The following is a 24,796-nucleotide window of genomic DNA, read 5'->3' on the forward strand; positions in this document are numbered from 1 at the left end:
CAGCAACATGGGCATGCCCATGACCAATCCTCAAATAAAATCCAAGGCCTCCAAGGTTCACCGACTACAAATATTTCACAAATGTTGTCACACATTAAGCTCTATCTGTACAATTTCATTGAGAGGGGATGAGTTGGACCTTGAGCCTGATATCTCCTGGATTCGCCCCATGTTCCTTTTCCATTCACTAATTTCAATACAGACCCTTTCCCAGTAATAAACTGCAGCACTGTGCATAACAGCTTTTCTGAAATAAGTCCTTCTGTGGAATAAATATTTCCCTGAGTCCTCAGAGTGAGTCCTCATATCTGAGGTTGGTGTTGGAGACCTGACACAGAGAACCATCAACTCCCTGGGTTAGAAAGTAATTCACTACAAGGGCTAATGGTAGTTTAAAACGGTCAGGTTAATTAGTGAACTTGCAGACAGACTGATTGGTTATACAATCCAAAGAACAGAGAGAATAAAAATGTGGAAGTAATGTGGGGTACTGCCTAGTGTACCAACATACATGTGATGGCCATACAAGGACAGGAGAGAACAAATACTCAAGAAATAATGGCTAAAATGGGGCACCTGGGTGGCTCAGTCGGTTGAGCATCTGACTTTGGCTCAGGTCATGATCTCGCCATTCATGAGTTTGAGCCCCACGTCGGGCTCTGTGCTGACAGCTCGGAGCCTGGAGCCTGTTTTGGATTCTGTGTCTCCCTCTCTCTCTGCCCTCCCCTGCTCATACTCTCTCTCTCTCAAAAATAAATATTAAAAAAAAATTTTAAGAAATAATGGCTAAAAATGATCCAAAGTTATTGAAAATCAAATACGCATCTAGACGCTCAAAGGACTGATTCCAAAGAGTAAAACTGCAAATAGATCCACGAGCAGATATATCGTAGTAAAAATTGTGGAAGTTAGGCCTGAGGAGGAATCACGAAAGCAGCGAGAGAAAAACCTGTCACCTAAAAGGGAACCACAATAAGACAAGTGCTGATCCTCAGCAGAGACAGCAGAGGTCAAAGGGAATGGAATAACATTTGTGGAGTGCTGAGAGAATGAGCAGCTGCCAATAAAGAATCTGCATCCAGAAAGCTAACTTCCAACAGTGAAGGCAAAATTAACACGTTTCCAAATAACAAAAATCTAAGAATTTTTTTTCCTAAGAGAAGCACCTTATAAGAAAATACTAAGAAAATTCCTTAAACTGGTAGCAATCGAAGGATGGAGCTAATATAGCAACATAGGAGGAGGACTCCAGGCTTGCCTCATCCCTCTAATGCAGGTAGATAGCATCAAATCACTCTGGATACCTAAGAAATCAATCTGGGGACTGACGGAACAAACTGCACATAACTAGAGGGAGAGGCGAGGCCACACTGAGGAAGTTAGGAAGGGTGGAGATGTGGTTTGGGGGAGAAACAGATGGCGGGTGCCATGGAGGAAAGGGAGCCTCGGTTGCAGAGAAAGGTGAGAGAAGATTGATCACACAGGCATATGGACAAGGAGAACACTTCTCCAAAACCATTGTCTGGGAAAATGAGAGGAGCGGACCAGCAGGGCTCAAAGACTGGAGTTTCAGAGGTTGGCATGCTTCTCTGGGATAGAGACCTGAGACCACTGCCCTACTCCTAGAGAGAAGGCAGGCAAACAATCCTGGGGCTGACTGTATGATCTCAGGATCACCAAAGGGGCAGAGGGAGAGACTTTCCTCTTTATGGAGTGCATCTGTGAGAGGTGACATTCGCAGAGTCACCTCTCAAGGGACAGAAGAGCCCACAGGTGCCATTTCCCTCACCCCTCAGCATAGGCACAGAGACACCTGTTGAGGGGTGGTTAAATGGACACTGGCTGTTTAGCCTGCTTGCTCCAAATGCCATGCCCCTGTGATCTGGTATGGCTGTCTTTCTGAGTCAAACCTGCATCAATCCCAGCATGGCGAGACCCTTCCCATAGGACCAGTGCAGGTCCCTGCCACACCAGGTCCCTGAAATTTGTAATTTTAAAAGTCAGCAAGCTTGTGGGGCACGTGGGTGGCTTAGTCGGTTAAACATCCGACTCTTGGTTTTGGCTCAGGTCATGATCTCCTGGTTTGTGAGTTCAAGCCCCACACTGGGCTCTGTGCTGACAGTGCAGAGTCTACTTGAGGTTCTCTGTCTCCTCCTCTCTCTCTGCCCCTCCCCCACTCTCTCTCAAAAATAAACATTTAAAAAAATTTTTAAAGAAAATAAACATCAGCCAGCTATGGACAGAGCCCAAAGTACACTGCACTACTCCAGGGAGACAAGCAACCCAGACACAGGCAGTGTAAGAATAGCGATCTGAAAAAAACCTAGGGCACCTTTGATCACTCTTCTGGGAGGGCATCCCTGAGAGCAGCAAATTCAGGGGCAAAAGAACTGGTTGGTGCCATTTCCCTACCCCACCCCTCAGCATAAACCAACTTCAGTAAACAGCACAGCATCAACACTGGCTACCTAACCTGCTTACACCAAGTCCCACCTCCTTGTGCTCTGCAGGTACTGCTGGCCCAGGAGGAGGACACAGGCTTTCCTAACACAGAGAAGAAGACAGAGACCTAGACAAAATTCTAAGATAGAGGAATTCATCCTAAAAGAAAGAATAAAAAGAGGTCATGGCCAGGGATCTAACTGAAGCAGACATAAATAATATGCCTGATGCTGAATTTAAAGCAACAAAGAACTTGAGATCCTAGTCAGGATTTCAGCTGTAACTGAAATTTGAAACCATGTACGTGTAATGAACACAAGGATGGAAGAAGCACAAGAATGAATAAGTGATATAGAAGATAAAATTATGGAGAAAAAATGAAGCTGAACAAAATAAAGAAAGAAGAATGATAGATATTGAGAGTAGACTCCGGGAACTCAGTAACTTGATCCAATGTAATAATATTCATATCATAGGAGTCCCAGGAGAAGAAGAAGAAAAGGGGCAGAAAGTTTATTTGAGGCAATAATAGCTGAAAACTTCCCTAAGCTGGGGAGGAAAACGGACATCCAAATCCAGAAGGCACAAAGAACTCACATCAAAATCAAGACATGGTGTAAATTTGCAAAATATAGAGATAAGGAAAAATTCTAAATTCAGCAAGACAAAGGAAGTCACTAACTTACAAGGGAAGACAAATAAGGTTAGCAGCAGGTCTCTCCACAAAACTTGGCAGACCAGAAGAGAGTAGCATGATATATTCAATGTGCTGATTGGGAAAAATCTGCAGTCAAGAATATTCTGTCTAGCAAGGCTATTATTCAGAATAGAAGGAGAAATAAAGAATTTCCCAGACAAAAACTAAAGGATTACTGACCACTAAACCAGCCCTGCAAAAAATATTAAAAGTGAATTCTTTGGGAAAGAAAGACCAAAAGTAACAAAGACTAGAAAGAAACAGAAATATCCCCAGAAACAATGACAAATTTCTCTGAATGTAAATAGACTAAATGCTCTAATCAAAAGACATAGGATATCGGAATGGGTAAGAACACAAGACCCATCTAGGGGGACCTGGGTGGCTCAGTCAGTTAAGCGTCTGACTTCAGGTCATGATCTCATGATCAATGAGTCTGAGCCCTGCATCCGGCTCGATGCCAACAGCTCAGAGCCTGGAGCCTGCTTCAAATTCTGTGCCTCCTTCTCTCTCTGCCCCTCCTCCACTTGCACTCTCTCTGTGTCAAAACAAACAAACAAACAAACAAACAAACAAAACAAGCATCTATATGCTGCCCACAAGATACTCATTTGAGATCTAAAGACACCTGCAGATTGAAAGTAACGGAATGGAGAACTATCTATCATGCAGACATCAAAAGAAAGCCAGAGTAGCCACACTTACATCAGACAAACTAGATTTTCTTTTTTTTTATGTTTGTTTATTTATTTTTGAGACAGAACACAAGCTAGAGAGTGGCAGAGATAGAAACACACACACAGAATCTGAAGCAGGCTCCAGGCTCCGAGCTGTCAGCACAGAGCCCAATGCAAGGCTTGAATCCACAAACCATGAGATCATGACCTGAGCCAAAGTCAGACACCTAACTAACTGAGCCACCCAGGTGCCCCAGACAAATTAGATTTTAAACCAAAGACTGTAACAAGAGATGAAGAAAGGCATTACATCACAATTAAGGGATCTATCCTTCAAAAGATTTAACAATTGTAAATATTTATCCCCCAACTTGTGAACACCCAAATATGTAAATCAATAATAACAACCATAAAGGAACTTGTTGATAATAATACAATAATAGTGGAGATTTTAACGCCCCACTTACATCAGTGGACAGACCACCTAATCAGAAAATCAACAAGGAAACAAAGGCTTTGAAAGGCACAATGGATGGGAAAGACTTAACAGATATATTCAGAATATTTTATCCTAAAGCAGTGCACATGGGACATTCCCCAGAATAGATCATATACTAGGTTACAAATCAGGCCTCAGCAAGTACAGAAGATTGAGAGTATATCTGCATAATTTCAGACCACAACACTTGAAACCTGAAATCAACCATTAGAAAAAATTTAGACCACAAATTCATGGAGGGTATAGAACATCCTACTAAAGAATGAAAGGATTAACCAGGAAATTAAAGAAGAAAATTTAAAAAGTACATGGAAACAAATGGGAATGAAAACACTATGGTCAAAAACCTTTGGGATGCAGCAAAAGTGGTCCTAAGAGGAAAGTATATTGCAATACAGGCCTACCTCAAGAAGCAATAAAAATCTCAAATACATAACCTAACCTTACACCTGAAGGAGCTAGAAAAAGAACAACAAACAAAGCCAAAAGCCAGCAGAAGGGAAATAATAATTACAGCAGAAATAAATGATACAGAAACTTCAAACAAAAAACTATAGAACGGATCAATGAAACAAGGAACACTAGTAGTTTGAAAACACTAATAAAATTGATAAACCCGTAGCCAGACTTATCAAAAAGAGAAAGGATCCAAATGAATAGAATCACGAATGAGAGAGGAGAAATAACAACAAACATCACGGAAATAAAAACAATTATAAGATAATATCATGACAAATTATATGCCATGAAGTCAGACAATCTGGAAGCAATGGATAAAAACATGTAAAAGCATGTAAGAAGCATGTTAACTACCAAAACCAAATGGGGAAATAGAAAACTTAGACTGATAACCAGCAAAGAAACTGAATCAGTAATCAAAAATCTCCCAACAAACAAAAGTCCAAGACCAAATGGCTTCACAGGGGATTTCTACCAAACATTGAAAGAGTGAACTCCTGTTCTTGTCAAACTGTTCCAAAAAAATAGAAATGGAAGGAAAACTTCCAAACTAATTCTATGAGGCCAGCATTAGCCTGATTCCAAAACTAAAGATTCCACTAAAAAGGAGAACTACAGGACAGTATCCTGATGCACACAGATGCAAAAATTCTCAACAAAATACTGCCAAATTGAATCCAACAGTACATTAAAAGAATCATTCACGATCAAGTGGGAATTATTCCTAGGCTGCAAGGGTGGTTAAATATTCACAAATCAACCAACATTATACACCACATTAATAAAAGAAAGAATAAGAATGATATGATCCTCTCAATAGATGCAGAAAAAGCATCTGACAAAGTAGAACATACATTCATGATAAAAACCCTCAACAAAGTAGGGATAGAGGGAACATAACTCAACATCATAAAGGTCACATGTGAAAAACCCACTGCTAACATCATCCTCAATGGGAAAAAACTGAGAGCTTTTCTTCTATGGTCAGGAAGAAGATAGGGATGTCCACTCTCACCACTGTTAGTTAATATAGTGCTAGAAGTCCTAGCCACAGCAAACAGACAACAAAACAAAATAAAAGGTATCCAAATTGGCAAGTAAGTTGTCAAACTTACACTATTTGCAGATGACATGACACTCTATATAGAAAATTCAAAAGTCTCCACAAAAAATTGCTAGAACTGATACATTAATTAGATAAAGTCTCAGAATACAAAATCAACATACATAAATGTACTGGATTTTTATACGAATAACGAAGCAGCAGGAAGAGAAACTAAGGAATAATTCTCGTTCATAATTAGACCAAACGCACTAAGATACCTAGGAATAAACCTAACAAAGAGGGAAAAGACCTGTACTCTGAAAACTATAAAACACTGACGAAAGAAAATGGGGCGCCTGAGTGGCTCAGTAGGTTGAGCATCCAACTTCGGCTCAGGTCATGATCTTGCAGTCTGTAAGTTAGAGCCCTGCATCAGGCTCTGTGTTGACAGCTCAGAGCCTGGAGCCTGCTTTGGATTCTGTGTCTCCCTCTCTCCCTGCCCCTCACCTGCTCACACTCTGTCTCTCAAACATAAATAAACATTTTTTAAAAATGTCTGTACTAACCAAAGTAATCTACACATTTAATGCAATCCCTATCAAAATACCACCAGCATTTTTCACAGAGTTAGAACAAACAACCCTAAAATTTGTATGGATCCACAAAAGATCCCAAATAGCCAAAGCAATTGTGAAAAAGGAAAGTAAAACTAGACACATCACAATTCCAGACTTTAAGTCATATTACAAAACTGTAGTCATCAAGACAGAATGGTACGGGCACAAAAACAGACACACAGATCAGTGTAACAGAATAGAAAACCCAGAAATAGGCCCACAACTGTATGGTCAACTAAGCTTTGACAAAGCAGGAAAGAATATCCAAAGAAAAAAAAAGTCTCTTCAACAAATGGTGTTGGGAAAACTGGAGAGCAACATGCAGAATAATGGAACTGGACCACTTTCTTACACCATACACAGAATTAAATTCAAAATGGATGAAAGACCTAAATGTGAGACAGGAAACCATCAAAATCCTAGAGAAGAACACAGGCAGTAACTTCTTTGACATCAGCTGTAGCAACTTCTTACTAGATAGGTCACCTGAGGCAAACGAAACAAAATCAAAAATAAACTATTGGAACTTCCTCAAGATAAAAAGCTTCTGTTCAGCAAAGGAAACAACCAACAAAACTAAAAGGCAACCTTTGGAATGAAAGAAGATATTTGCAAATGACATATCTGATAAAGGGTTAATATCCAAGCATATAAAGAATTTATAAAACTCGGAACCCAGAAAACCAATAGTCCACTTTCAAAAATGGGCAGAAGACATGAATACATATTTTTCCAAAGAAGACATACAAATTGCCAACACACATGAAAAGATGCTTGATGGCACTCAGCATCAGGGAAATAAAAATAAAATTCAATGAGGTATCACCTCACACCTCATTAACAACACAGGAAACAACAGGTGTTGGCAAGGATGTGGAGAAAGGGAGGCCCTCCTGCACTAGTGGTGGGATTGCAAACTGCACAGCCACTCTGGAAAACAGTATGGAGTTTCCTCGAAAAGTTAAAAATAGAATTACCTTATGATCCAGCAATTGCACTACTATTTACCTAAAAGATACAAAAATATTGATTCAAAGGGATTCGCGCACCCCAATGTTTATAGCAACATCATTTGTAATAGCCAAGATATAGAAACAGCCCAAGTGTCCATCGACTGATGACTGGGTAAAGATGTGGGGTGTGTGTGTGTGGAATATTATTCAGCCATAAAAAAGAATAAAATCTTACCATTTGCAACAACATGGATGGAGCTGGAAAGTATTATGCTAAGTGACATAAGTCAGAGAAAGACAAAGGCCATATGATTTCACTCATATGTGGAACTGAAGAAATAAAACAGATAAACAGAAAAAACAAAAAAGAGATGCAAACCAGAAAACAGACTCTAAATTATAGAGACAAACTGAGGGTTGCTGGAGGGGAGGTGGGCAGGGGAATGAGTTAAATGGGTGATGGGTATTAAGGAGGGCACTTTTTAAGGAGGCCACTTGTCATGATGAACACCTGATGTTGTATGTAAGTGATGAGTCACTGAATTCTACTCCTGAAACTAATATTGCACTGTATCTTAACTAATGGGAATTTAAATAAAAACTTGAAAAAGAAAAAAATAAAACAAAACAAAAAAATGATAGCAATTGTTCCAAGATGGAAAGTTGAATCCACATGAAAAAATAAAGAACAGGGGCACTTGAGTGGCTCAGTTGGTTAAGTGTCCAATTTCAGCTCATGTCATGATCTCGCTGTTCATGGGTTCAATCCCTGCATCGGGCTCTGCGCTAACAGCTCACAACCTACAGCCTGCTTTGGATTCTGTGTCTCCCTCTCCCTCATCCCTCCCCACCCCCTTTGCTCATGCTGTCTCTCTCTCTCTCTCTCTCTCAAAAATAAACATTAAATTTTTTAAAATAATAAAGAAAAATGATAAATGTAGTGACATAAATGCATATTTTTCTCCTTAACTTTCCTGACTTCAAAGGCAATGGTGTAGAATGTTTATAATGTATCGTTGGGTGTATAACACATATGATGTATTACATATTTGTAATCTACTTCCTAATAACAGCACAAAGGAGGTGGTAGGAGCAAAACTGTAATGGAAAAGAGGTGAAAATGATTCAAGATGATAAAGTATACATTAAAACATGCATTGTTGGCTTTGTAACATATAGAGAAGTAATGTCTCATAAAGGGGGGAAGAGAACTACCTAGGAGTAACATTTCTGTACCTCACTGGAGTTGAGCAATCCTAAATCTGAAGCTGATCTGATTAGGTGTATATGGCAATCATAAAGCAACCAAGTTTTAAAAAAGAAAAAATACTGAAAAATGTAATTAAACCAATTGAAATGCTTTACTGGAAAATATTAATGCAAAACAAAGTAGTAGAGGAGTGTAGGAACAAAGGCACGAGACACACCAGGAGTGAATGGGGACACAGGACAACCACATCGATGATGACATTAAGTGTGAAAGGACCATACAACACAACAAAAGGCAGAGGTGGTCAGAATGCATCATGAAACATGACCTGACTGTATTCTGTCTACAGGAGACACTCTGCTGGCACTTGCAGTGACCTCCCAGCTGGCCCCTCAAGTGTGCCATGCACCTCTTCTAGAGCTGTGTGTGATCAATTCTACTTCAGTTCCCCTTGGATTTTTGCTGAACCAGGACTGTTCGTTAGAAACCCTAGGGCTCTGGGCTCCACCTAACAAATGCTAACTTAAAAAATCAGAGCTGGCACCACAGACAGGATGGATTGGGTCATGCTTCTAATCATCCATAGGGAATGCCAACTGGCATTAGCAACTGCCTCTGCCATTGCAAACAGTAAATGCAGCACAGTGTAAGACATGTGCTGACAGCTCAGAGCCTGGAGCCTGCTTCAGATTCTGTGTCTCCCTCTCTCTCTCCCTCTCTCTATCTGATCCCCCCCCACCTTCTCTCTCAAAAATAAACAAACCTAAGAAAAAGAAACACACTTAATCCTGAGGTCATTAGCCGCCCCCCCCCCCCAATCCCTGCAGTAGCCTAATGTGCCAGGTTAAAACTGGCTGGCAATGAATGGACTCTAACAATGGAAGTTTAGATGCATATGTTCCTGCCACTAATTCTCCCATCCCCAATGTAATAGAGATGATGATAAATGACATCCTAGAAGCTCAGGGCCTCTATTTGGCCGGCCTAGATTTACTCAACATATTTCACTCCTGAAGGGATTCAGATCAAATCTAAAACAGGCCACTTTTGCACAAGGACTATTCTGAGCTGCAGGCAATAGAGACCCTGTGAGTCTAATGCCCGAAGAGAAACTTTGGTCCCTCCCTTAACTACCTAGAAAAATCCAAGTTGGGGGCCTTTCCCAGATAAGAGTCAATTAAAAAGATAAATCTTATCTGAGTGACCTATCTGTATGACAAGGCAAACATCTGATTACCAAACATCTGCTTTTTTAAGTTTGTTTACTTATTTTGAGAGAGACAGACAGCAGGAGAGGGGCAGAGAGAGGGAGAGACAGAATCCCAAGGAGACTCTGTGCTGTCAGTGCAAAGCCCAACATGGGGCTGAAACTCACAAACCATGAGATCATGACCCAAGCCGAGATCAAGAGTTGGACACTTAACTGACGGAGCCACCCAGGTGCCCCCAAACATCTCTTCTTATTGACCTGTGAATTTGCCCTCCTCCCCTTTGAAGCCCCAGGCCCCTATCCCATTCCTACGCTCAGGATGGCATACATACCTCATTTTACCTGTCTTTGAATTTCTCTTGTATGTTAGGTTCCCATATGTTACAAAATTAAGTTTGATTTCTTCCTATTAATGTGTCCCATGTCAATGTAATTCTTACACCAGCCAGAAGAACCTTTGAAGGGTACAGGAAAATTTTTCCTCCCCAACACTTTTGGCAAGCCAGCCAGGAGACCTCACTATCTGGGTGCTGCTCACCCCACACCTGTTGCAGTAGAAAGATCCTGGGACCTCTGAGAAGAGCTGGCAAAAACTAAGAATTCTTACATCGGAGTCTTGGGTGTCTACCTACACAGTCCAGTGGAAGCAGTGGTGAGTCTCCTTCCTTTTTTTTTTTTTTTTTCCTTTTCTAAACTTAGATTAGCAGGAGAGCTTATCTGTGAAACTGGTTCCCTGGGATTAGCAACTCTAGTGGTCCTTTTTTTCTCAGAGATGGTCCTAGTTTTTCTCTGTTGTGTTGTTTGTTATAAGGGAAACCACAGGGCAGAACTCTGCACGTGAGGCTGCTGTCCAAGCCTGTGTCCCAGACTGGTGACTGCTCTGCTCTCACCAGACCACGTCTTTCTGGACAAACTCTGCCATGGGTTAACGTGCACATGAGGGAAAGTCTGCTGCTAAGGGACATCTGAAAGCCAAAGCCACACAATTGATAGGCACAGGGAGAGAGGTAGTAGTTTGGCTCTGAGAGACCCAAGATTCAGCTAAAGCTGTTAATGTGCATGTAAAAAAAACTTTTGCCTTGTTCTATATCCTGAGAATATGGTTTTGTGACCACTGAGAATATTCTTTCTGGGCTCCACCATCTGGATGGTACACTTAATGGGGTGCAACATCGCATCTCGTTGAATAGGCTGGGGTTCCAAGCAGCACAATTTAGCCATGCCAAGTCTCAGGGGAATTGTCATCAAGGGTCCCAGTCCAGGGGCGCCTGGGTGGCGCAGTCGGCTAAGCGTCCGACTTCAGCTCAGGTCACGATCTCGCGGTCCGTGAGTTCGAGCCCCGCGTCAGGCTCTGGGCTGATGGCTCAGAGCCTGGAGCCTGCTTCTGATTCTGTGTCTCCCTCTCTCTCTGCCCCTCCCCCGTTCATGCTCTGTCTCTCTCTCTATCTCAAAAAATAAATAAACGTAAAAAAAAAAAAAAAAAAAAAAAAAGGGTCCCAGTCCATGAGGGGTCTTTGTCATTTCAATCGTCATTACTTTGTTAGTGAGCACCTGCCCAGTGAAGGGGGTTTGTGGCTGGAGGCATTTCATGTTCTCCTGGGAACTGGACTACACCATCACTGCTGCCTATGAATGAAGGCCTTTGCTTTCCTACACTCTCTGGGAATGAGCTTTCTGGATCTTGTAAACACTGCATATTTCATAGTCTCTTGTGTGAGGCCTCTTTGGGCCACAAAAAGCCTTCATGGTTTGAATCGCTATTGACAGATACCACTCATCAATGACCAGATGATGGATCCTTTGAATTGGCTATATTTGAGAGAAAAAAAAAAAAAAAAACCTTAGAAGAGTTGTCATCCTAAACAATCAATTTATTGGCACCTGTGGAGAGACCTAGCACAAAAAAAAAAAAAAATGTAATGACTAGCCTTAGGGAGTCCCTTAAGATGAAGAACAGAAATTAGAACAAAAATTAAATTCAGTGCCAATTCCCCTTATCACAATGCGGCCCCATCTGCCTGTTTTAGCTTCCCTTCATTCTCTAGGCCTGGGGGTATGCAGGTTTCTCAGGCAAATGCTGGAAGTCAGAAGCACCCGGGACAGGCAGGGCTTGCCAGCTTCTGGTCTTCCTCTGTAACGTTCTTTATGGATCTGTCCTGGGCCCCTACCCAAAGAATTCCTGTCCTCTGAACAGCAGCGGATCTTTTCAGTAGATTATACGAAATTCAGAGAGGAGTTCGAAAAATCAGTGGCTACTCACCCCCCACCACCACCACCATCACAGAGGGAACAGAGGACTAGAATTTCTCCTGGGCTCTCCCACAAATGACCAGCTGAAGGCTGATGTTCAGGGGCTGGTAGGATACGACGATAAAATTCCATGATGCCTCCTCCTTTCCAAATCCAGACCCACTGGTTATTGGTCCTTTCTCTCCCAGGTATAGCTGTTGCTTCCTTGCTTGGCTCATTTTGTCTGCCTGCCTGGGACACGCAGGTTGTCACTTCTTCCTTATGGCTAAATTTGGGAGTGATTCTGTATCTTGAGAAGGCAGTATCCTTTGCATCCTCCTTTGGAGGGGGCGGGGATAAGTTACTCAATACTGCCAGCAGTTATTTACTGTTTGGGCTGAAAACTGACACGATCTTCAAAAGAATTTTTTTAAAGTAGCTCTGTGGTCAAAAGTTGGCAACATTGGAAGCTGATATTTTCAGCCTGATAGGAATTTAGCCTTTCTCTCCTAAGGTAAAATAAAACCAGCTACCCAGAGAGAAAGAAGTAAACTGAGGATAATGTAGTTGGATGGGCAGATCAACCCAAGATGTCATTTGAGTTGCAGTGCAATTCTTTGAGGAACTGAGAGCAAATGTCCTTATCTTTTAAAAAAAATTTTTTTAATGTTTTATTTTTGAGAGAGTACAAGGGAGGGAAAGGCAGAGAGAGAGAGAGAGAGAGACAGAGACAGAGACAGAGACAGACAGAATGAATCTAAAGCAGGCTCCAGGCTCTGAGCTGACAGCACAAAGCCCGACGCGGGGTTGGAACTCATGAACCATGAGATCATGATCTGAGCCGAAGTTGACGCTTAACTGAGTCACCCGGGTGCCCTGCGAATGTCCTTATCTTTAATTACGGCCCAAGAATTATCCAAAAACAAGGCAAACTCCTTCAGCCTGTCATTTTGGCCAATTCCCAAACCTCCCCTCTTTATCTCCAAAGGTTCATATTGTCCTGAGAAACCAAAGTCCTTGGAGAAACTTGGACACTTTCTTTGTGCCTCTGTCATGTAGACTTTCTACCCATCTTTTCTAATATCTAAGAGCCATTCTTTGAAGTGCAAACTTTAGGGAGAGGTTTCTCATCACAAACAAAGAGGGAGAGGAAGTAATTGGAAATTGAACAAATGAAACACCTCCACAAATCTTAGGGACTATAAGGTCTCTGCATCTGTTCATATATGCTTATGTATGCATTGTATGGTATTTTTCTGCTTCTGGATGGTTTTGCCAAAATTAATTTGTGGAATAGTTCTGTTTGTCTGGTTTGAAAGCAAGAACTGATAAGGGGTGGCTATTCTAAAACTTTCAGAAATATAAAAACTAATCCAAATGTTTCTCAGTTTCATATGATCTAGGATTAATCTTTAATAAATAAAAGCTAATTGAAGTTTGCTAACTGAAATAAGCATGTCTTTAGTTAATAACATTCAATAGACAACTTTTATCCTACCTACGTTTACTCATCAAATAAGTTCATGTTTACTCTGTCGCAAAATTTGCCAACAAAAATAACTTAGAATGATGGCTGATTTTTTTTTTCATCGTTTCATGAAGAGTCCCTGGATAATCTAAACATAATTGCCAGAAGGAAATTATTTAGATAGATGTAAGAAGTTTTAGGTGAACTTTTTAGTAATAATTATGTTTTACAGTATGTCTGCTTAAATGGCTTTCCAAATCTCTTTGGTAACTCCCATTCTTACAATTTTGCTATGATAGATAGATAGATAGATAGATAGATAGAAAGATAAAGTAAAGCTAAGAATTTTGCTATGTTAAATTAAGTGATGGGAGTTCACTGAATAATAAATGTTTGCAAATAAAATGCTAAAACATTTAATTGCTAAACAAGTCCAAGTTTACCTAACTTTTGTCTTATTACAAAAAGATAATTTTGAGTCTGTTGATAAACACATCTTATCTGAAAGATGCTTTACTGAAAGATCATACTAGTAAGAAGCATATGTTTCTAGAAATTATGAAACATATTCATAAGTTTGCCAATCTAAAGAATGCTGATGTAATAAACAGCTCACAATTGCTCACTGATTAGTTTTCACTAGTAATTGGAGGTTCTAAAAGTTAAGAAGTATAATTGGGGTGCCTGGGTGGCTCAGTCGGTTAAGCGGTCGACTTCGGCTCAGGTCATGATCTCGCGGTCCATGAGTTCAAGCCCCGTGTCGGGCTCTGTGCTGACAGCTCAGAGCCTGGAGCCTGTTTCGGATTCTGTGTCTCCCTCTCTCTGACCCTCCCCCATTCATGCTCTTTCTCTGTCTCACAAATAAATAAACGTTAAAAAAAATTTTTTAAAGAAATATAATATATATTTAATTCTAGAAATAATAACAGCATCAACTCTCTATGTAAGAAACTAGAATGTTTTTGGTGAGAAAAGGTATGAGGAATGGAAATGCTTTTTTTTTTTTTTGAGGGAAACAAAAGTAATTTTGTTCTAAAGTAAAGCTGATTATTTCTGAATGGGAGAGAACAAGGGACTGGCTAAAATAGACACAGGAAGTTGTAGGCTTATGAAAAAGGAATCTTGGAAAACGAATTTTATGTGTGATCAAAACAGATAAGATCGAATGGATTTCTTATAAGGATTTTCAAAATAAGCTTTAATATCAATAGTGCACTTAGGTAAAACTGGAACTTTATCTTTTTAACAGATAAAAGAAAATTAAGTTTTTTTGAACTATTGTAGTGTTCTTGATAAAAGATTATGAAAGGTTTTTTTAATCTTCTAATGGTCATGCCTAGAAAACAAGGATTCTGTTTCACCAACGTAATTTCCTGTGTTTATCAGGTCTTTGATTACTTAAGAATATTAAAAGTTAAGTTTTGCCAACAACCACATAATCTGCTGTATTTGTCTTTATTTTATTGTCATTTTGGTTAATAACCAACATGTTGTTTCACAGTGACCTATGGTTCTACTTGACCAAGTGCTTTAAAACTCCTTTTGATGTTTCTGATAAACTTCCCCAAATCAAATTCTAAATCTTCTTGACATGGAAAAAAAGTTGGGATTTCCCCAGAAGGGTTCCTGGAACATTCTAGAGGATTTATGTTGAAGTAGACTTACTGGATACATTAAACTACATGGGAAGCTCTGTCAAATAAGAAGTAATATTAAGCCTTCTTTAGGCTGTATTTGTGTGGGTATATAAGTGTTCTAGAAATTAGATGAAACTCCCAGAAATCTGATATGCCCTGGTATGGAAGCACCTGTAATTCTAATTACTGAAGTTGTGAGTGTCACAGAAATAACCAAATGTCCATGTCTGCCACATTCAAAGCTTCTCATCAGATCTTCAACCATGGCCATATTGTATGTAGTCTTTTGTCATTTACAGCTATTGTTTTGCTTTGATGCTTCTGCAAAAGTGCTTCATTTTCAAGGGGATTTGTGGAAAGGACTTTTGACAAGACAGGATTCTGATAACCATAGAATCAGGGAACTGAACTGTGTAAGCATTACTGGAACTAGTGGGAAAACCAGATTCCAACACAGCAAGAATAACACAGGATGGGATGAACTAAGGAGGAGGATTCTAGTTTTTATGCCTCTTGTTTAAAACATTACTGTTTTTTAAAATTTATTTCTTTATTCTGAGAGGGAGAGAGAGCAGGGAGGGGCAGTAAGAGAGGGAGAGCGAGAATCCCAAACAGGCTCCACACTGTCAGCACAGAGACCAATGCAGGGCTCAAACTCATGAACCATAAGACCTGAGCAGAAATCAAGAGTCGGACACTTAACCAACTGAGCCCCCCAGGTGCCAGGGAACATTCATGTTTACCTAATGTTTGTGCTTCCAGATAGGAAAAGACTCTCTGTTAAGCTAAACTTTACCTTTGCAAACAAATACTGTCACCAGCTACACCCCAAGCCCTGACCTCTACTGTCCACCCCCTTGTACTCACTGCCCTTTGTCCCACATTTTTCCTTAAGTTCTTCTTTCTGGTTTATCTCAGGCAAATGAAACCTAAAACCACCCCTCAGGTGACACTGACTGCCTGGACAGTCTTGTCCCAGACTCACGCCTGTGCAAATGGACCTGGAGTGACCTCTGGAGTGACTGGCAATTACCTTTACCTCATTATCACACTAAAGTCTCCCCTGGGGGAGGAGCACAACCTCGTTTACATGACCTACAACGTGGGGACAGGCCTGCTGCCCTAAGGCTCACCCGTAGCACCCCTCCTGCCCGCCCCACACAGGATGACGAGGCTTCCCCATGGAAATATCCATCCCAGCCCTAAACCAGAGGAGCCCGTCCACCCTTCCTCCAGGGAGTCAGGGCTTTGGAAATTATTCTCCATGATCTGATCTCTGCATCGGCTGCCAATAAAGTTTCCTTTGTGTGGCCACTCACCTGATGTATTTTCTATGTATGAGTCACCAAGGAGAAAAACCCTGTTGGTTCAGTTACGAATTTGGTGACCCAGATGGGGGACTATCTATAGTCCTTCTGACGTTCTTCCCTCTGGTATCCTGATTTCTGCTGGGACCAGGGGCAGATTCCTTGGAAGGGACTCTCCCATCTGGGTGCTTGTGACTCCTGGCCTGGGATTCGTCCTCATCTGAAATCCAGTGGCCACTCTGATTACTTTCATTCAGAAGGGTTTCTACTGGGATAAGTCACGCCAGGTCTATGGCACAGTTCTTAGGGGTAAAACTACAGTTGTCTCACAAAGTCTGGGCAAGCAGGCAAAACAGACACAACACTCTGGGGAATTAACAGGACCTCTCCAGTATATTTGGTATATAAATACCAAAGCAACAAAGATTAGAAAGGATCAGAGACCACCACCAGAAACTCCAACTCTACAAGCATCATAATGGCAATAAATTCATATCTTTCAGTACTCACTCTAAACATCAATGGACTCAATGCTCCAATCAAAAGACATAGGGTAACAGAGTGGATAAGAAAACAAGACTCATCTATATGCTGTTTACAAGAGACCCACTTTAGACCTAAAGACACTTACAGATTGAAAATAAGGGGATGGAGAACCATCTATCATGCTAATGGTCAACAAAAGAAAGCCAGAGTAGCCATACTTATATCAGACAATCTAGACTTTAAAATAAAGACTGTATCAAGAGATGCAGAAGGGCATTATATCATAATCGAGGGGTCTGTCCACCAAGAAGACCTAACAGTTGTAAACATTTATGCGCCAAATGTGAGAGCACCCAAATATATAAATCAATTAATCACAAGCATAAAGAAACTCATCAAGGGGCACCTGGGTGGCGCAGTCGGTTAAGCGTCCGACTTCAGCCAGGTCACGATCTCACGGTCCGTGAGTTCGAGCCCCGCGTCGGGCTCTGGGCTGATGGCTCGGAGCCTGGAGCCTGTTTCCAATTCTGTGTCTCCCTCTCTCTCTGTCCCTCCCCCGTTCATGCTCTGTCTCTCTCTGTCCCAAAAATAAAATAAACGTTGAAAAAAAAAATTTTTTTAAAAAAAAGAAACTCATCAATAGTAATACCATAATAGTAGGAGACTTCAACACCCCACTCACAGCAATGGACAGATCATCTAATCAAAAAATCAACAAGGAAACAATGGCTTTGAATGACATATTGGACCAGATGGACTTAACAGATATATTCAGAACATTTCATCCTAAAGCAGCAGAATATACATTCTTCTCCAGTGCACATGGAATGTTCTCCAGAATAGACCATATACTGGGACACAAATCAGCCCTAAGTAAGTACAAAAAGATCGAGATCATACCGTGCATATTTTCAGACCACAAGGCTATGAAACTCGAAATCAACCACAAGAAAAAATTTGGAAAGGTAACAAATATTTGGAGACTGAAGAACATCCTACTAAAGAATGAATGAGCTAACTGAGCAGTTAAAGAGGAAATTAAAAAGTATATGGAAGTCCATGAAAATGATAGCACCACAACCCAAAACCTCTGGGATGCAGCAAAGGCAGTCATAAGAGGAAATTTTATAGCAATTCAGGCCTTCCTAAAGAAGGAAGAAAGATCTCAGATACACAACCTAACCTTACGCCTTAAGGAGCTGTAAAAAGAACAGCAAATAAAACCCAAAACCAGCAGAAGGCAGGAAATAATAAAGATTAGAGCAGAAATTAATGCTATCATAACCAAAAAAAAAAAAAAAAAACAGAATAGATCAATGAAACCAGAAGCTGGTTCTTTGAAAGAATTAACAAAATTGATAAACCACTAGCCAGTTTGATCAAGAAGAAAAAGGAAAGGACCCAAATAAATACAATCAAGAATGAAAGAGGAGAGATCACAACCAACACAGCAGAAATAAAAACAATAATAAGAGAATATGATGAGCAATTATATGCCAATAAAATGGGTAATCTGGAAGAAATGGACAAATTCCTAGAAACATATACACTACCAAAACTGAAACAGGAAGAAATAGAAAATTTGAATAGACCCATAACCAGTAAAGAAATTGAATTAGTAATCAAAAATCTGCCAAAAAACAAGAGTCCAGGGCCAGATGGCTTTCACCAAACATTTAAGGAAGAGTTAACACCTATTCTCTTGAAGCTGTTCCAAAAAGTAGAAATGGAAGGAAAACTTCCAAACTCTTTCTATGAAGCCAGCATTACCTTGATTCCAAAAGCAGACAAAGACCCCACTAAAAAGGAGAACTATAGACCAATTTCCCTGATGAACATGGATGCAAAAATCCTCAACAAGATATTAGCCAACTGCATCTAACAATACATTTAAAAACAATTATTCATCACAACCAAGTGGGATTTATACATGGGACACAGGGCTGGTTCAATATCCACAAAACAATCAATGTGGTATATATATATATATATACAATGGAGTATTACTCAGCAATCAAAAAGAATGAAATCTTGCCATTTGCAACTATGTGGATGGAACTGGAGGGTATTATGCTAAGCGAAATTAGTCAGAGAAAGACAAGTATCATATGACTTCACTCATATAAGGACTTTAAGAGACAACAGGTGAACACAAGGGAAGGGAAGCAAAAATAATATAAAAACAGGGAGGGGGACAAAAACATAAGAGACTCTTAAATATGGAGAACAAACAGATGGTTACTGGATGGGTTGTGGAAGGGGGGGATGGGCTAAATGGGTAAGGGGCATTAAGGAATCTACTCCGAAAACCATTGTTGTACTATATGCTAACTTGGATATAAATTAAAAATAATAATAATTAAAAAATAAATTAAATAAAATTTACTTTAAAAAAAAAAAAGATCAAGCCATGACTGCAAGCCTGGAATTCTCACCCCTACACCCCATCCTCCAGTCTCAGGAGAGGGTCTGGAATCATAGTTAATCATTGAGTATGCTGAGGTGAGGAAGCCTTTAGAATCCCAACAGTATGGGGTTCAGAAAGCATCCACCGGGGTAATCTGAACCACACCTGGAAGATGATGGGCTCAGGACCTTCCCAGTCCTCCCCTATGCACCTCTCTCTCTGGCTGTTCATCTGTACCCTTTATCATATTCTTTCATAAACTGGAAAGTGTTAAGTGTTTGGTCCCTGAGTTCAGTGAGATGCTCTGGCAAATAAATCCAAGGAGGGGATCATGGGAACCTCTGGTCCATAGCCAAGGGGCAGCTGTGGGTAACCTAGAGCTCTACTAACCACAGTAGGCATGTGGAGTGGGGAGTCTTATGGGACTGAGCCCCTCTCTGGTGGGGTCTGACACTGTCTCAAGGTAGGAAGTGTTGGAATTGAGTTAGATTGTAGGACACCCAGCTGGTGCCCAGCATTGCCTGAGGTGGGGCAAATCCCTACCAGTGCAGTGACCAGAAGGGTCAGAGCTGGTGTTCTGAGTAAAGTTGAAAGACATAGGAAAACCAGAGGCTTTGCAGATGCAGGGTCTAATAAAAACACAAAATGACCATAAAGGAAAGATCATAAAATGCTACTGGATGACACCAAAGTGGAAAGGCAGAAATGGAAGGATGGCACATGATCTCGGAAAGAGAACCACCCACCACCACAACAGCAACTCTAGACTTTTAATGAAATTCCATTAAATCCAAACCAGGTTGGACTTTTTAGTTTTGAGTTTATGGAAAACTAGTTTAAGGAGCGTCTCGGTGATTCAGTTGGTTAAGCGTCTGACGTTGGCTCGGGTCACGATATCACGGTTCTGAATTCAAGCCCTGTGTAGGGCTCTGTGTGGACAGTTCAGAGCTTCGAGCCTACTTTGAATTCTGTGTCTCCCTCTCTCTCTGCCCCTCCCCCACTCATGCTCTGTCTCTATCAAAAATAAACATTAAAAAAGATAAACTACTTTGAAAGCCTGAAATTGAAGGCAAATGTCCATAAATAGCTGAGTTTTCTACAGAAAAAGGGGGAAGAGACTTTCCCTAAAACACATTAAGGCATTTAAATAACCAAAGAATTGGGACAGTGCAGTAGGCCAGAAGAATGTCAACACAAGTGTTCTAGGACTTCCTATTACAAGGTTACCTTATATAAAGGGAAGAAGAGTAACTTCTAAAGGAAGGCACTGATAATCATGATTGTCTTAAAATTAAGAGGAGCCCAGAGGGTGCCTGGGTGGCTCAGTCAGTTGACTGTCATACTTCAGCTCAGACTGTGATCTCACGCGTTCGTGAGTTCAAGCCCCACTTCTGGCTTCGTGCTGACGGTAGGGAGCCTGCTTGGGATTCATTCTCTCTCTCTCTCTCTCTCTCTCTCTCTCTCTCTCTCTCTCTCTCCCCCCTCTCCCTGGTGCTCGCTTTCAAAATAAATATGTAAAAAAAAAAAAAAAGAGCCCATTCAGTAGCACTGAATAAAGAGAGTGAAAGTATAAACCACCCTCCAGGAGAAAATGCCTGCACTACCTTAATTATAAGTCAGGACTATATGTCAAAACAGGGAGATCCTGGCTCACATGTTAGATGGAAAGAAACATGCTAGGCATTTCTAGGTGCTGCCAATCACATGGAAGGCACAAAGTGGAGGAACAGAGGGCACAACTCCTACGACCCACCAGCACTTCCTGGTAAACTGAAGTTAGCCACAACGTACCATCCCACAATTTTTCCCTAAAGTATAGAAATGTTAGTTGCATTGTGCGCTTGGAGACAAAAATAAGAATGAAGGCAGTAGCACTGACCAACCGTGAGGTGCCCCAAGGCACAGAAGCACTAGAAAGGAGTACGCTGGCCGAACCACCTGAGCCTCAGACACCTGCCCAGGTGAGACGGAGCAGGGCTCTGAAACCACACGCTCCCGTGACATCAAAGACTATTCTAGGATTACTCCCTTATTGCAAGTTCAACAGGGGCAAAATCAAGCCATGCACTGCTTGGGGATGAGAACAGAGGTAGAGCTGCAAAGAAAGGAAAACAACAGCAGTCCCCAGGGACAGCACACTCACACACTACAACAGAAAAATCATCCACCTGCAAATACGGCACAAAGGTCTTAAGTGCTTGTGGACACTGGAGTCACCACAGCATGAAGGCGTGGAGCCCCCAACCCTGATGGAGAAGGACAGCTCTGTCCTGAGACACTTTTCCCCAGGGGACGCTCTCTGGATAAAGCCCCCCCAGTAACCCGAGGAAGAAAGGAGGCAGAAAGAACTCGGGCATTTTACACCTGCTCAACGCGAGGCTGGCGGAGGACAGAGCCATCAGTGCTGAGCTGGACAGGGACAGCGCTGCTCACAGGTGACAGGTGACCTGCAGACGCCTACCTGAGCCCTGTGCTCCTGGGTGGTTCAGTTGGTTAAGTGTTAAATCAAGTGAGTCTTGATTTTGGTTAAGGTGGTGATGTCATGGTTCGTGGGTTCGAGCCCCACATCAGGCTCTGAGCTGAGGGTTCAGAGCCTGCTTAGGATTCTCTGTCCCTGTCTCTCTGCCCCTCCCCCTGCTCACACCCTCTGCCTCAAAATAAATAAAATAAATATAAAAAGAGAGAGACAGAGAGAGAGAGAGAAGACTCACAGGAAGTCCCCCTGGCTCACCCACGACAGGGCCATGCACAAAGCCCCCAAATCCACACTTTGTGCCTCATCCACGATCAGCTCAGCTGCTTGTCCCCGTGACAAGGGGCACAAAATGCTGGCTGGTCCCGCTTTGCTTTGGCTTCTCTCCTTCCTCCAGGCCCCTGAATGTGGGCTTGCTCTCAGGCTGAGCCACACACAGCCCCTCCCGGGGACAGGGGGACAGGCTGGCCTCAGGGAACCTCCACGTCAGCACCACACCTGCTCATGCCTGGTTTCTTTCCTCCTCTCCTCCCTTCTACACGACTCTTGAGACACTCGCAGGTCTTAGGGTCACAGTGTCCTCCCTGTGGATGTATCTCTTGCTCCTAATACAACAGCCCCCCGCCCCACTGCACAGCCCTTGTCTCCAATGCAACAGCCCCCCCCACACACACACACACACCGTCCCCCTGCAAAGCCCCTGCCCCTAGTGCAACAGTCCCCTCGCCCCTCTTTGTAATCATTCTCCTCAATGCAGGACTATCCTTACTCAATTGGGAATCTTCATTTGACATTGGTTTGACCAACTGTCCACCACCGCCCCTTTCCCACCCAAACTTTACCCAGGCCACTGTCCTCCCTTGAATTCTGGGAGGCCCACACTCTGAGCATCCACTGAGCTGAGGAACAAGGCCCTGGGGACCTGAGCCACTGAGGCCTTCCTCCACCGCAGGGGCGGGATCCTGACACTGGGCCTTCCTGCCCATCCCCCTCTCGCAGAACAGCCAAGCCTCGTTCTGTTTCACTGGCGGGTCCCTGAGATGGGAGCTGGTCCTGTTGGAATTGATTGTAATAAATCGTCCTCAGCCAGGCGCAGATTTGAATTTATCTCTCAGGTCCATCGTGAGTTTCCCGACCCCGATTCCCAGGTTTTACTGCCCCCGCACGTGGTGGTCCCCTCCTCCTTCCACCAGCAAGAGACTCAGGTGGTCACAGGAAAACCCGCACGCGGGGAGGTGACGGGACACCTGGAGCCCAACCCGAGACCCACGGCAGAAAATCGGGAGGGGACCCCAGAACCAACAGGCGGGGAGGGGACAGAACGCCGGAACCCCACCCCAACGACGAGGGCTGAAAATCGGGTCCAGACCCCCCGGGGTCTGGGAGACCCGGGCCCGCGGCCCCTCCCAGGGGTTCCTGCCGGTGGGAACGAGCCCCTCCGGGTCTCACTTGGGCGGGACTCACCCTCTGGCGGCTCCGCTCCGGGCTCTCGACGCGTCCTCCACTCGGCACTGCGGCCCCAGGCGGGTGCCAGCCCCGCGCAGAGGAGCCCGAGCCCGCGAGGAACGCGGACTCACGTCCACGAGGTGGGATCGCGCCCGCCCCCGAGCCTGATTGGACGGCTCCCGGGATATAATTGCGGCCCCCGCGCCGTGATAGGACAGCTTGCGGCCCTTCACGGTCTGATTGGAGGGTAACCCTGACACGGCCCCTGGGGCCCCAGATTGGACAGCTCCCCCAGACCCCGCCTCCTGCCCCCTGAGTGACAGGCTGGCGGTACACACGTGTCCCACCCCCTGCGCCCAGTCCGCACCCAGCTCCACTCCCAGCGGAATTCGCTCCGGGCGAGCTGAACCCCCGCCCCACCCTCCCCCGCCGCATCCTTCTTCTGTCCCGGGAATCTGACTCCGTTTCTCTGCGGAGGCTCCCTTGTCCGGCGCTGGATTAGGATGCGACAGAACAGAAGGGCCCGGTGACCCTGTGTCCGTGGTCCACACTGGATCACTGTGTTTAAGAACAGCTCAGTGACCGGTGACGTCACCAAGCGGAAGGCAAGGTCGCCCGGGCACAGCCACAGGTGTGACACGTTACAACACTCAGGTGTGCGTTATATTCTGCAAGGAAAGTCACGGCAGATACAGTTTGTAATCAGTCCCTGTGGATGTGGAATGTAAACGCTCCACTTCCTTCTTCAGGTGGTGGGTTGATGTGGGACAGCCTGGGAACACGCGAGGGGAGGGGAGGGCAGGGCAGGGCAGGGGAGGGGAGGGGAGGGAAGAACACTGAGTTTTACTCTTAAGAGTGTGAGCACAGGAGCACCTGGGCAACTCAGTCGCTTGAGCGAAGCACTTCAGCTCAGGTCATGAGCTCCTGGTTAGTGAGTCGGAGCCCAATATTGGGCTTAAGTATATTGTCCGTTTCAGATCTGTCCCCATCTCTCCCTGCCCCTACCCCTGCTCCCTCTCTCAAAATAAATAAACATGTAAAAACATGTGTGAGCCCTATGGGATGTGACTTATATCTCCATTTTCCTAAACAAATTTAAAGGCCACAATAGCCAGGAAATCATGCCTCCTGGGCACTGTTGAAATACTTCGTGTCTCTACGGATTTGCCCACTCTGCCTATTTAAGGTAAGTGACTCACACCATGTGGCCTGGTGTGGCTGGTGTCTTCCACGTGGTATAACATTGTCACCATACGTTCACGTGCATGCTGTGTCTGTCCTTCATTCCTCTCTGGGGCTGAATCACCGTCCGTCCTGTGGATACGCCGCACCCTGTTCATCCATCCACACACTGGGGGACACTTGGGACGTGTCCCTCTTTTGCGGGGTCTGCACAGTTTTGCACCTGGCATTCGTGGGCACACATCTGAGTGTTTCCGTTTACGTAGGGCTGGAACACTTGGGTCACACTGCGGTTCTGTGTTTCACTTTTTGAGGAACCACCAATCTTTTTTCCACGTCAGCTGCCCTGACA

The 24,796-nt window shown here is 43.2% G+C and overlaps 1 protein-coding gene across 1 annotated transcript in view; it reads right to left on the reverse strand.

Annotated features, from left to right (window-relative positions):
* Positions 1-23,339, reverse strand: part of LOC102961163 (zinc finger protein 709) — a 38,941-nt gene extending 15,602 nt beyond the window's left edge. The window contains exon 1 of the mRNA XM_042977251.1: positions 23,281-23,339. The gene's annotated coding sequence lies outside the window, so the exon portion shown is untranslated. The remainder of the gene's footprint in view (positions 1-23,280) is intronic.
* Positions 23,340-24,796: the final 1,457 nt, after the last annotated feature.

Source organism: Panthera tigris, chromosome A2, assembly GCF_018350195.1.
Source record: "Panthera tigris isolate Pti1 chromosome A2, P.tigris_Pti1_mat1.1, whole genome shotgun sequence".
NCBI lineage: Eukaryota > Metazoa > Chordata > Mammalia > Carnivora > Felidae > Panthera > Panthera tigris.